General features: G+C 37.3%; 1 protein-coding gene across 3 annotated transcripts in view; it reads right to left on the reverse strand.

Moving 5' to 3' along the window:
* The window catches only part of b3galt1b (UDP-Gal:betaGlcNAc beta 1,3-galactosyltransferase, polypeptide 1b), a 57047-nt gene that overhangs the window by 41598 nt on the left and 2855 nt on the right, over positions 1-12594 (reverse strand). Inside the window, exon 2 of one of the 3 annotated variants that reach the window (XM_067516412.1) lies at positions 6722-12534. The exons of the other annotated variants lie outside the window; for them this stretch is intronic. The gene's annotated coding sequence lies outside the window, so the exon portion shown is untranslated. Of the gene's footprint in view, positions 1-6721; positions 12535-12594 lie in introns of those variants that run through there. 3 annotated transcript variants of the gene reach the window in all.

The raw sequence follows: 12594 nt of genomic DNA on the forward strand, positions 1-12594 counted from the left end.
GCAACAAAGCCAAAAAGTCAAAACATGTGATCTTTGCACCTTCAGGAGTCACTGCATTTAAAACAGGCCTGATTCTCTACTGGACATCACTGCATGGGCTCAGCAACACTTCCAGAAATCACTGTCTGTAAACACAGTTTGCTTTAAAATCCACAAATGTTAGTTAAAACTGTATCAACCAAAGAAGCAGCCATATGTGAACACGATCCAAAAATGCTGCCGTGTTCTCTGGGCCAAAGCTCATTTAAAATGGTCTGAGGCAAAATGGAAAACTGTTCTGTCATCAGATGAATCAAAATTTGATATTCTTTTTGGAAACCATGGACACCATGGACTAAAGAGTAGAGGGACCATCCAACTTGTTATCAGCAAACAGTTTAAAAGCCAGCATCTGTGATGGTATAGTGGGGCATTAGTGCCTATGGCGTGGGCAGCTTACACATCTGGAAAGGCACCGTCAATGCTAAAACGTACATAGAGGTTTTGGATCAACCTATGCTCCCATTCAGACAATGTCTTTTTCCATCACCACAGCATGGCTTCGCAGGAGAAGAGTTCGGGTGCTGAACTGGCCTACCTGCAGCCCAGATTTCACCAATAAAAAAACCTTTGCTACAAAGGCCCAGGACTGTTGAGCAGCTAGAATCCTGCATCAGACAAGAATGGGACAAGATTCCTCTCCAACGCTCCAGTAACTGGTCCCGTCACTTCCCAGACGTTTAAAGACAGTTGTTGAACAGGTGATCTTACTTGAATCTGACGCTCCTGACGGTTCAGCACATACTTCACTCCGGAGATCGTTGTTAGACAAACATTTATTGTACTTGCTTCTCAACTTAGCCGATGAGAGATCAGTTGTACGTACAACTTTAAGCACAGTGATCTCACAAGCACGCTCACTAGCTGTTTCATCAAACAAGTTTCTCAAAGTATGTCTGAATTTACAGAACTCACAGGACTCGCAGAACTCGGTAAGAAACCGTGTGCCTCTACAGCTACACACAGAACCTTTTCTTCTACCTTGTTGCGGTCCACACCTTTCTTGTAATCAGTTCCGCTGCTTCAGTTACAGTGTCACGTCTGCACCCTTCAGTAGCTGAGCTAAACTGCCTCTCTCTTTAACAAACCCTTAGCGTTGCATTGTTTCCTTGACCACTGGTCAACAAACTTAAAGGTAAACTACAAATGCAACCATCAACGGCAAACTATCAGAGCCATACGACGTCACTAATGACATCATTAGTACACAGACACTTCACAAACACGCGTTACATAAACAATTACATTACACACACAGGCAAACATTACATAAAACAAATAACTAAACTAACCCCCTTGTTTGGGTTATACAGTTGTTAAAAGAGGAGATGCTACACAATGGTAAACATTGCCCTGTTCCAATTTTTTTTTAGATGTGTTGCTGCCATTAAATTCACGATGAGCTAATATTTTCAATGAAATGGTAAAATGTTTCAACATCTGATGTTGTTTATGTTTTATTTGCAAATTTATTTACATTCATCCAAACTTTTTTTAAAATTGTGGTTGTATATATAAATATATATTTTTATATATGTATTTATTTATTTATTTGGGTTGACTGTGGCTAGAGAGGTACAGCTGTCATCCAGCCATCCCGGGGTTCTTAGTTCTGTTCCCGGCTCTTCCTGTCTTTGAGCAACACACTGAACCCCAGTTTAGTTGCTCCCAGTGAATCTAGGCCAGCTGCATAGCAGCTCCCCTGTCGGTGTGGGATTGTAAGGGCAATAGGGTGAATAAGAAGTAGTGTAAAGAGCTATGGGTACTAGTAAGGTAGAAAAGCGCTATATACGTTCCGACCATTTGCCATTCATTAGCAAACTTGATGATGTGGTTTCAGTTGGATCTGGCAGTGCAGTAATTGGGTAGCAGAGAACAAATAAAAAAAACAAAAAAAAGTAATAGACTGAGAACAAATATCGCTGAGGGCCATCAGTGCTCAATGTTGTGGTAGATGTAAAATAGGTAGTGGATTATTAATTGAGCACTTAATTAACTCTTATCAACAGCAGCTTTCATGACTATTGATAATTATGTATACAGCATTTCAACGTTAGCGCCTTCTCTTTAAAGCTTGTCTCACAAAACAAGCTGGTGGATAACATTGCTTTCCAGGTGTAACCCATCTTTTGCCAAATGTCTGTTGGGATAGGCTTAACCTGTGGTCTTCAAATGTAAGTGGGTAGAAATAATGAATGAATGGCTGGATTAGTCAGCGGTTGATGCCCTAGTTAGGGAAATTCCAGAACAAGCAAGATAAATAATTTGACAGAGAAAGTCTTTAAAGCTGAGGTCATTGCAAACACAACAAAATATTCTATCTATTCTTTGTCCTGAAACACTGCCCTTCCACAAAGCAATTACAGGGGGGGAACGAAAGGCTGCAAAAACTTTGTAGAAACACAAAGGATAGCATTGCAGAAAGGACTTGGATGTTTGAGCTCTTGGACACATAGTGATTAACCTTTATCTTTCAACCGGTTCCTGTCAGACATCATTAGTGAGAGGACGCTCACAAGGAAAGATGGCATGAAACAAGCAGAAACGTTATGCTCTATTCTGTTTGTCGAACAGTTTTACCTCAAACCGGTGAAATGTGCTGAAATGGCACATTAATAAAATGTATGAAGAAAAATAACATGCCATCACAAAATTCACATTCATACATGTTCCGCACATCACAAAGATATGTATTTCTGTTTTCTTACTGCTTCTCCTCCATTTTCTGAAAGCTTGGTTCACGGTGACCTCAAGCAGATCATGCCATGATTTTCACCACACAAATAGACTCTATAACTTCATGAGCAGATGGGGTCATGATAATGAGGAAGCTGTTGCAGGTGAGGGCAGTTTTGTTTCACAATACCCTGGAGCTGTGCTCATTACGGTGAGCTTGGCAAACATTTTCTCAAATTGCCCATTGGTTAGATAATGGTTGGTTAGACGTATTTTACTGTATCATGATATTCTATGGCTGCTACCAAATACAGTGTTTATTACAGCTTAACCAGTGCAGTTTTAATAAAATAGCCATATACACCCTAAACAGTACAGCCACACTTACAATATGAGCAGAATGACAGACATAGTATAATATGTTTTTTTAGATACTATTATGGGAATGTATTACACAATGCTGGGATTTCAAGTAAATTAACTGTTGATGCAACACCGACTGTGTTGTATACCTGTACAAGAAATCATGTAGGGACCTGTTTGGAATAATGCATTGTGGTACAGGAACATAACATAAAATAATAGATTCCCTGAACATACATACATATATATATATATATATAATTATTATTATATTATTATTACTGCTAGGTATGAAAAGAAGATTTTTTTATCTTGATTTGCAATTTCCTATAATCATTGATGATAGCTCTCTGTATATTTTTATTGACAAATTTAAAGTATATTCATTTATGTCTCTGTCAAATTTCAAATAGCTTATTTTTCCAGGTTTCTTTTGCAGTATATAAGCTACTTGTGACGGAAATGTAATGTGAGATGTTTTGACTCCACCTGTTTTTGTTTTTCCTTTCAAACTGCTTCTAACACAAATTTCCCAAGCAATGTTAGGGTTAAACATTTTTTATCATAATTTTTGTTTTACATTTTAATATGCTGAATATGTTAACTGATCTTTCAAGGTCGTATTACCGCTGCCTATAAGCAGACTTTATCATTACGCAAGATAGGTCATTGGCTAGGGTTCCTAATTTAGAATGGCCCCAATATATTTTGGTACAATAAATACCAAGAATTCCGGAAAAACTGACAATATTTACTAAGAGCATTTTCCTTTACCCTAAACAGAAACAACAAAGCAACTATTCTATACATGTGACTATGCGCCAAATGTTAACACATTTGCCACCAGTGTTTAAGCTTCGATTAGATAACGTGCTAAGAGTCTGAACAGCATAATTAAACATTAAATCGAATTATGTCGTAATAATCCCAAAATGAAAATGGAAACAGGAAATAAAACAGAAAACTGTATCAGGAGACAGGTCAAAGGAAGAAGTAGCACAAGGTCAATTACTGCATACGTGGCTGTTAAAACTGATCATATTAAAATAACTATACAGGAAAAATAAAAAACTACACATATTGTGATATTTTGTTACCTACTTCAATGATTCGAGTGGGAAACACACAATAAAGACACTGCTGCCAATACAGTGAAATGAAACAATCAAAAACTGCAACCTCTCACACAGTTACATATCAAACTTTAAGTGACAGTAAAATTAAGATGTCACCACAGCTATGATGGAGCTCATGACTGAGGACAGCTGCTATATGTAGCCTGTAAAGTGACTGCTGACTCATCTGAAAAGTAAAAAAATAAAAAAGTAAATCACAGGTAGGTCCTGATCAGTTTTTGTCTTTGTGTCTGGAATAATTAATAATCAACAATTAATTAAGGTACCTATGCGTTTAAATGTTGTTGTAAGAAGCAGTGTAAAGCGTGTTCAGTGCCAATAGGTAGAAAAACGCACCATTTACCATATTTAATCTTATGCTATTATCAAAAATACACAGATGAAAACCTGTGTCTTCCTCTATCAAATGCATCCACCATGTCTTGAGAAAATCTACAATAGTTTAGTCCTTCTGTGTTTGCTTGTTTATCACAATAAATCACAACAATTATTGGCTGATAAATATATACACCACTAAGAAGAGATATCATTTTCCACATGACATCACAAGTCTGTATCTCACTGACAAATCAATAACATCCCTGGACTCAGTTGATTTTAACCACAATTTCTCATTACATGTTGAGTGGGGAGAACTCTCCTGTGTTTTATAAAGGCAAAACTGACTAGCACTAGTGTCATCTCCCACGTTACATCTCACTGAACAGCTGAAGCCCAGAGAAGCAAAGAAGTTAACCTTTTATCTGCTCTGAGGGAAAATAACTCCTAACATACTGTAACAGAAAACTGGAGAGTTTCATTACACGAAAGATAGCATTTAACATTACCAAGCTGATAAGGTAAAAAAGTGTTTAAATAAAAAGAAATTCAATACAAATTTCCTCATACTTCTCCACAGGCACACCAGAAAAGGGCTTGAGGAAGGCTCTGGGGAATGACTGAATGGATAGGTTTCCTCATGTCCTTCAGCTAAAATGTTTATCTGCAGTTCAACTAAAACCTTTTTTTTAAGCAACCATGACAGCTCCAGTGCTTTAGGATATATAGGATATTCCTCCACTTGTACAGCAAAACACAGAAATAACAGTCAGAAATAATGCTGCATTTAAAGCACATCATGCTGTAAGGCAGCAGGACTGAAGCACTTGTCATCCTCCTCAGCTGTGCCTTGTACATTTTCAGCATTCACCACCAAGGCTCCACTTCAGTAATTGGCTGGGGATTTTCAGGAATATCAATTTTAGATAGGCTGTGCATTACTTTGTGTTAGGTGCTGGCACAGTGTCACCTTCGAAGGCTGTCCCGTTGCTTGTACTGTACCTCTGAGTGGGAAGAATCAGAGGCATCTTCTCATACTTTCTGTGATAACTGCCAACGATCAAGGGAAAGGGACATTCACTACACTTGTCAAAGTACAGGACACAGTATAGAAGCTTGGCTTAATTACTTTGATATTAAGGTCGCTGCAGAGACTGAAGTACACTGCACACTGCCACACATACATGTAAAGAAAATGAATCCACTGTCTAGAAAATATATTATGCGGCTGACAGGATCGTCTTTTTTTTGTCTACTTGCCATTCTGGCACTGATGACAGCGCTATAAATATGGATGTAGCATGGCACCAGCTCCTTTTGCAAAGCAAATGCATGGTTTAAGTCACAAATGCTCTTGGCAAGAGGTCAAGAAAAGTAAGCCAACAGATCACTATCACTACACTGCCAGTGTCATTTGGACTTTACAACCTGGATAATTTTGTTTTAACCTACTGAAATTGTGCAACACTACAAATTGTGCAACACTACAACACAGCAGGACTGGATCTCTCTACCATTTTGTGGTTGTTGTTGTTGTTGTTGATGTTGTGTCTACAGTATACATGAGTACCTGCTACATTTTGTCTTGTGTCAGTCCAACATTGTGTAACTTGCTTGTTATGTCTCTGTTGATCAACCAAGTTAAAAGTGTTTTGCACCTGTTTTATAATTGGCATCTATACAGTAGAAGCACCTGTGATTTTCACACTTTAGCTGTTAACAAGTTTTGTCTTCACAGATGGCCAGTCTTACATTTGCCTAAATGCTGGAAGATTAGCAGGCAAAATATTGTAATATCTTTATGCATAGCATCTAGATGGAGGAGAAGCTGTGCAGCAGCTGTAACTTCCAGTGACTGGTTAGATATATATTCTGATAATCTAATATTTTTATTAACAGGAATAAAAACACAGCTGACTACACCTAGATACAAAACGTTTCCATTTCCTTATTTTTGGATATCAAAATGGGTAAAAAAAAGACTTTTCGTATATTTATTGCACATTGTGCTAGTACAAAGCTTCCTTAAAACAGAACTTAATTTAAATAAATGTTAACTAACCTATCAGGAGGAGGAGGATATAAAGTTTATTAATTTACTATAACTTATTTTATACACCCAATGGACAGTTTTTATCACTTCCACTTATTATGTCAGGATTAGGGTTAAGTTTGCATCCCTTTATCCGCCATTTCAATGTGAGGGGACAAACATATACTTTAGCCCAGCTTGGCTAAAAAAGTAGAAGTTGGGGTGCAACTTAATTAATTTTGTTAGGTGGACTTTTGTTAATTACATGAATTGTTTATTCAGTAAAATATAGGAAATTGACAATGATTAACTCTTTAAAATGCCTGTTTTATTCAGCCAACACATGCACACAGCATGTACTGTATATGTATCATATACATAGAATTTTTAAGCAAGCGAATTTAAGCAAATCCTCACATTTCAGAAGCTGTTGTAGTCACAGCATGGCACTTTTGCTTACAAATGAAACTGCTCTATCAGTTAATTGACTAATTGTTTTTTCCACTAAATAGATGGACATTTAATTTGCAATTAAATCTATGCTGTTATTCTCACTCTGTAAAACGAATTAGGCAATAACAAACCCTGTGAGATTAAGACAAGCTTTAGAGATTATCCCAACCATGGTTCATGTAATGAGTAAAAATGCTTAACTGGCTGATTTGGACACAAGTGTCCCATATTACACATTTAACTGGGCCTTTCTGAAAGGCTGCTTGTCACATTAAATACACTCAAGAGTTGTTGACAGCAGCATGATGCCTTCAAGGGCCATGTTGGATTGTTTGTTTGTAGACGAGAGAAAAGATCTGCTCCTTCTGCAAATTTTTTTGCAATGGCCCAATCCTCCTCTAGAGAGCAATTTGTTACATCTAAATGTAGAACTCAGTTTTCGAGGCATTTGGAATCTGAGAAGCGTGAGGAAAATAAATCAGATTTAAGCCGAGCTCAGAGACAGTTAAAGACTATGAAGTTGCTCATCTGACTGTGACAGACTGTCATTCAGTGAGCATATATGTTGAAGGATTACAACACAGCTCAGTTACGGCAGACTGCAGAATGTCCTACTGTGTCGATTCTAGTGGAAAGATCTATAGGCAAATTATCTACAACAAAAACAGCTGCACATACAGTATAGACTAAGGCATCATTGTTTATTCAGTAGGAATCTAAATGCATTCTCTGAGTGCATTTTCTCCTAGTGCTATTTACATTCTTATTAATTATTATAAAAAGAAGCTTTATTATTTAATAACTTGAGACTTGAGAGAAGGTAAGAAAAGAACTCGGCCTTCAATTATCACCCATTACCTAAAAAACACCACAACAATGGAGTTATTAAGCTGCTTCTTGTGCTCTGTTGCTCTTGTAAAACAGTGCTCGCTTCAGTTTAGATGAGGAGTCAAGATGTTAGCTCAGTAGCAGCAACACCATTAAAGCTGCCTTTGAAACTTTCCTTTTGAGGGTCATGGCTTCTGCAGAACTTGTCCATGGCCCTTTTCCTCATAGCAATAAAAATGGTTCAGTCTGCTGGTCACTTGGGAAATCAAGTCAAACTTCAACAGGCCGCAGTTCAGACTCATTCCTCTAATAAGGGAGCTTGAAACCAGTCATGAGCTGGAATTGTTCGTCTGTGCCTCCATCTACAATGCATTTCTTCAGTCTCACTATTTGTTCCAACGAAACAGATCGAAGAGCAGTGCAAACCGTAATTGCCAACGCCAACTTCTGTATGGAAAAATCAGGGTAGAACAACACTGCAAATTTCAGATAAGTTAATATTTCACTATGCTCACCTTAAACTGTACAATAACTTCAAATTATTATAGATTCAGTTTGTGCTTAATTTAAAACTATTGGTGTTTATCGAGGCCTAAGACGAGACAAGAATATAACGTGCCTATGCTGTGTAAACCTGTTTTTCAAAAGGCAAGGCCATTACTGAAAAAATGCTGAATGTTCTAAATGTGATGTTTTAGAGATTTCTCAGTGCATTCTCATAATTGATAAGAATCTTAATGACAAAAAATAAAAAACTCTCCAGCTGGGAGGCTGCTCCGAGATTGAATACAAAAAGTAATTACAGCATGTGTAGGAGGATCAGAATGATTAAAGCTGGGAGCACATTTGGATGCAGACACATATTAACAATATGCTGAAAAGCAGGTGAATACTATACAGTACATAATGAAGGGTCCTTAGTCTAACAAAAGACATGAAATTGCAGTGGAGAAAGTTTATCAAAAGACCATGAATTCTCTTGATAAAATTTCTACAGATCTACATTCTGTTTGGATATGACACAAGTTAATGTCTAGGCACAGCTTAAAAATGAATGTCATTTTTCTGTGTATCTGGGTGAATACAACACAGAAAGCAATGCTGTATATGTGACTGCTATATTTCTAGAATAAATAAGACACAAGTATGGGATATGTAATATGCTATTAACTCAATTAAAAGGATCGTAATAAAGCAAAGCCCACCCTAATTCAATTTGGACTACTTAGTTTATTTTCATACAAGATTAGCAGTTTTAGCAAATAATATAAACATGTTTTATTAATGGTAAGCATGTTTAAGTGGGTCCTATGAATAGAAAGTGGGATGAAGGCTGTAATTGCCTGCGGTTCTTCAAAACACAGAAAAAGCAATATCACATCTTCAATGCCAACTGGTAATTTGTGGCGAAAGAGGCCTAATCGTCACTTCTAAACAGTTTTGTGCATTATGCCAGCAGGAGTAAAATCTCTTAACATGTTGGTAGTAAACAACGAGCAAAGAAACAGCTTTATTTTAACATAAGCAGAATACATAAAGTGCATCTCATTTTTTTCATTCCTCTTTTCCCTTCACCAATCATCTGCCATTTGTCGTTTATTCCTGCACTGTTTGGGACTTGAAACAGATCCATATCAAGTCTGCTGACATAGTCCTTGAAAATGAAATCTGGTTTTGGGTTTTTCTCTCGACATAAATCTGTGAATCTTGTTTGTGTGCTACTCACTCCACATTGAAACCACCGATTTTCAACTTGCTTCCTAAGATTCGAAGTTAGAAGGTACATTTTTAAGGATGGTATTACATAAACCTATGCTTTCCTTATAAGAAAATACCTTTCTGCTTCTAGCTGAAAAATATCATCATAGTCATCTGGAGGTGTTTCTCAATTCAGATTATCTCATTTCGAGGAGCAGATCAGCTAAGACTACAACCTCTGCAGTTTGAGCAACAATACAAAACCATCTGAGCCAAAACCAAAAAAAACATCTTACCAGATGGGTACTCTACAAACTAAAACCACGGGAAGCAAGTTAGAAATCTGTTAAATCTCCCTTCAGTTCTGTGCCTCCCTCAACAAACAGTTTCTCACTATCTGATAATCAATAAAACAAGCAGTTCTCAGCTTGTTTCTGATAACTGATAATGACCCTCTCCATAGCTAATCACAGCTGAACACAGCCTGGTATAATATGACTGACCATAACAAAATGAACATGACAAGTTCAGGATTTGTCAGATATTTTTAGCTCTGCTGTAAAACTGAATCTTTGGCTATTCTGGACTTTTGGTTGTAAAAAAACAACAAAGAAAATTTAAATATTGGTAGTTGAAACATTAATGTAGACACTGAGCTACTACACTGACAATACAGTGGGTTATAAAAAAGGGCACTGGTGAACAAAGTCATAAAAGACGTACTGCTATCAATGGAACATATTCTCTGTGTACGTACCAGATGAATCATAACATCCTCATGGGAAGAGCCACTATTAACCCTGAAAATCGCATTCTCTCTGATTAGATTTTTTTTTTTCAGGACTGTGTGTCAGTGTTGTTGTTGCACCTACAGTAGCTGCATGATTAACACTTTTGTGATTCTTTTTAGTATGTTCAGTTAATTTATTGGGCAGCATTGCTCTGTTTGTGTGGCCAAAATGAGCATAGTTCATTCGTTATGGATTCTTTCTGTAGCTATGTCCAAGCTGTTTCTGTATGATCCAAAAAGAAAGATTTTTAGTCAAGAAAATATTGATTGTGCACATTGCAATTTGAAATGATTTGGTTGACATCCAGTTTTTAATCATACAATGTATTCAAGTACTAACTATAGTGAAAGCATGTTTTATAAGTATTTGTATGAGGATTCTTGTCCACCCACTGTAGTATATGGGCTAGGTGTGTGTGAGTGGAGAAGAAGATCAGTTCTACTGAAGTTCCTGCCATTTGTACTGGCCGCCTGCCATTACTAAAGAGGTCAGGAAATGTAATGTCGTTTCTTGGTAAAGAATGTGTCAGGCTGTGCTTTTAGAAAAGAGAAAGAGCTGGCAGCAATACTGCAAGAAAAGAAGCTGTGCTTATGTCAACCTATTATTAGCAGGCCTATGCCCAGGCTGTTTTCGGACAAGTAAATACTGTTCTATTGTCTTGCTAGAATAGCTATAGGTCTAAATAAACTTGATGCATTGAGTAACATAAAATACTGTAGATTTGAAAGTTATCTAAGCAATGTTTCTATTACAAGGCAGAACTGAACAGATTCTATTCATCTCAGATCTATTCAACATCAACCAATTACAACTACTTAATTTTTTTCACACAGACTTAACAAACACTTATTTAAAACAAAAGCACAATATTAAGGTTTACAACATATGCATAAATGCTGATTGTAAGCACAGTGTAACAGGAGAAGCAGTACTTACTACGCAACACAGTTGCACATTTAAACCAGGGATTAGGGCTTTAGACTCTCTAGACTAATTACACCTTGCAGAAATGTGATTAGTGAGAGCAGTCATAATAAGCGGGGGACAGAGACAGACATGTAGTCAAAGTGTGAGGATGACCTCCACAGCAAACAAAAGAAAAACATGATTTTCCTGACAGACTGGCACAGAACCTCAGTGTACTAGCAAATGGACAGGTAATGGAAACCATCATGTGGCTGAATATGAAACAGGATTAAGGTTTGATCCAGACAGTGATCTAAACACACACAGCTCCTTAACAGAGCTCACTTTCTCCTGTTTGCCCTGCAGCTGGTCAAAAACATCCTAAATTCCAAGGACGAATGGCTGTAGTCAGATACAGTGCAGAGAAACAAAGAAGAAATATAGAAATAATAAAAAAATATATATATATAATAATTTGCTAAGCAGTTGTTAGAATTAGTTGTATAAAAGTTACTTTGTGATGTGTTTTTCACTGAACAGTAAAGACAATATCCAAATTGTATAATACTTTTTTATAATACTAATTTAAAAAAGATTTCAGCGACTTCCTGCACGTGTTAACCTGAGCTCTCATCTGTTTCAGCATAACTCTTTTCTTCCATCACAAACTCTGACCACACTGAATAACGATTAAAAGTTTCAGTGACTACTCACCAGCCAATTACATTAACTGGCCTAAACTAAACATCCCTAGCGGGGATTTAAGGTTTTTCAGATGCATTGTTATTTTAGATTTTGGTAGAAGGCTGGTGCAACTGGAAATTTAAATGTGACCCACTGAGCATTATCCATCTACATAATTGTTATAACATAGAACAAAAAACAAAAATAAGATGGTATCTTTACTCCAACATTTCAGCTGGTATTTTATTTAAATTTCATTATTTATCCGAGATCAACGTTTTATGCCTTCTGTATGATATTCTGCAAAAGGGGGACAAAAAACCCCCACATCTGTCTAAAGTTTGATAGGCCACAGCGTAAGTTTTCCATCTCCAATAGTGCAGGACAAGCTTTGCATCTCTAGGCATAGAAGTGACAGCCCTCGCCATTTAGATCGGGGACCACAGAGTGAGCCAAAGTAGCTGCATCACTACAGACCCAGGCGGGTACGGACTGACCGGAGCGGGATAAAGCTGAAATCAAAGCCCCACTAGAGCATAGACACCTGCAAGCCTGTGGATGGGCGCACGGCAGGTTATTGTGTGAGGACAGGCGAATCAGGCTGGTAACGCTGCAAAATGACACAGAGCAGGACCGTCCTTACACACCGCACTTCAAAAAAAGAGTAAAG

Source organism: Channa argus, chromosome 9 (genome assembly GCF_033026475.1).
Source record: "Channa argus isolate prfri chromosome 9, Channa argus male v1.0, whole genome shotgun sequence".
In the NCBI taxonomy this organism is placed as follows: domain Eukaryota; kingdom Metazoa; phylum Chordata; class Actinopteri; order Anabantiformes; family Channidae; genus Channa; species Channa argus.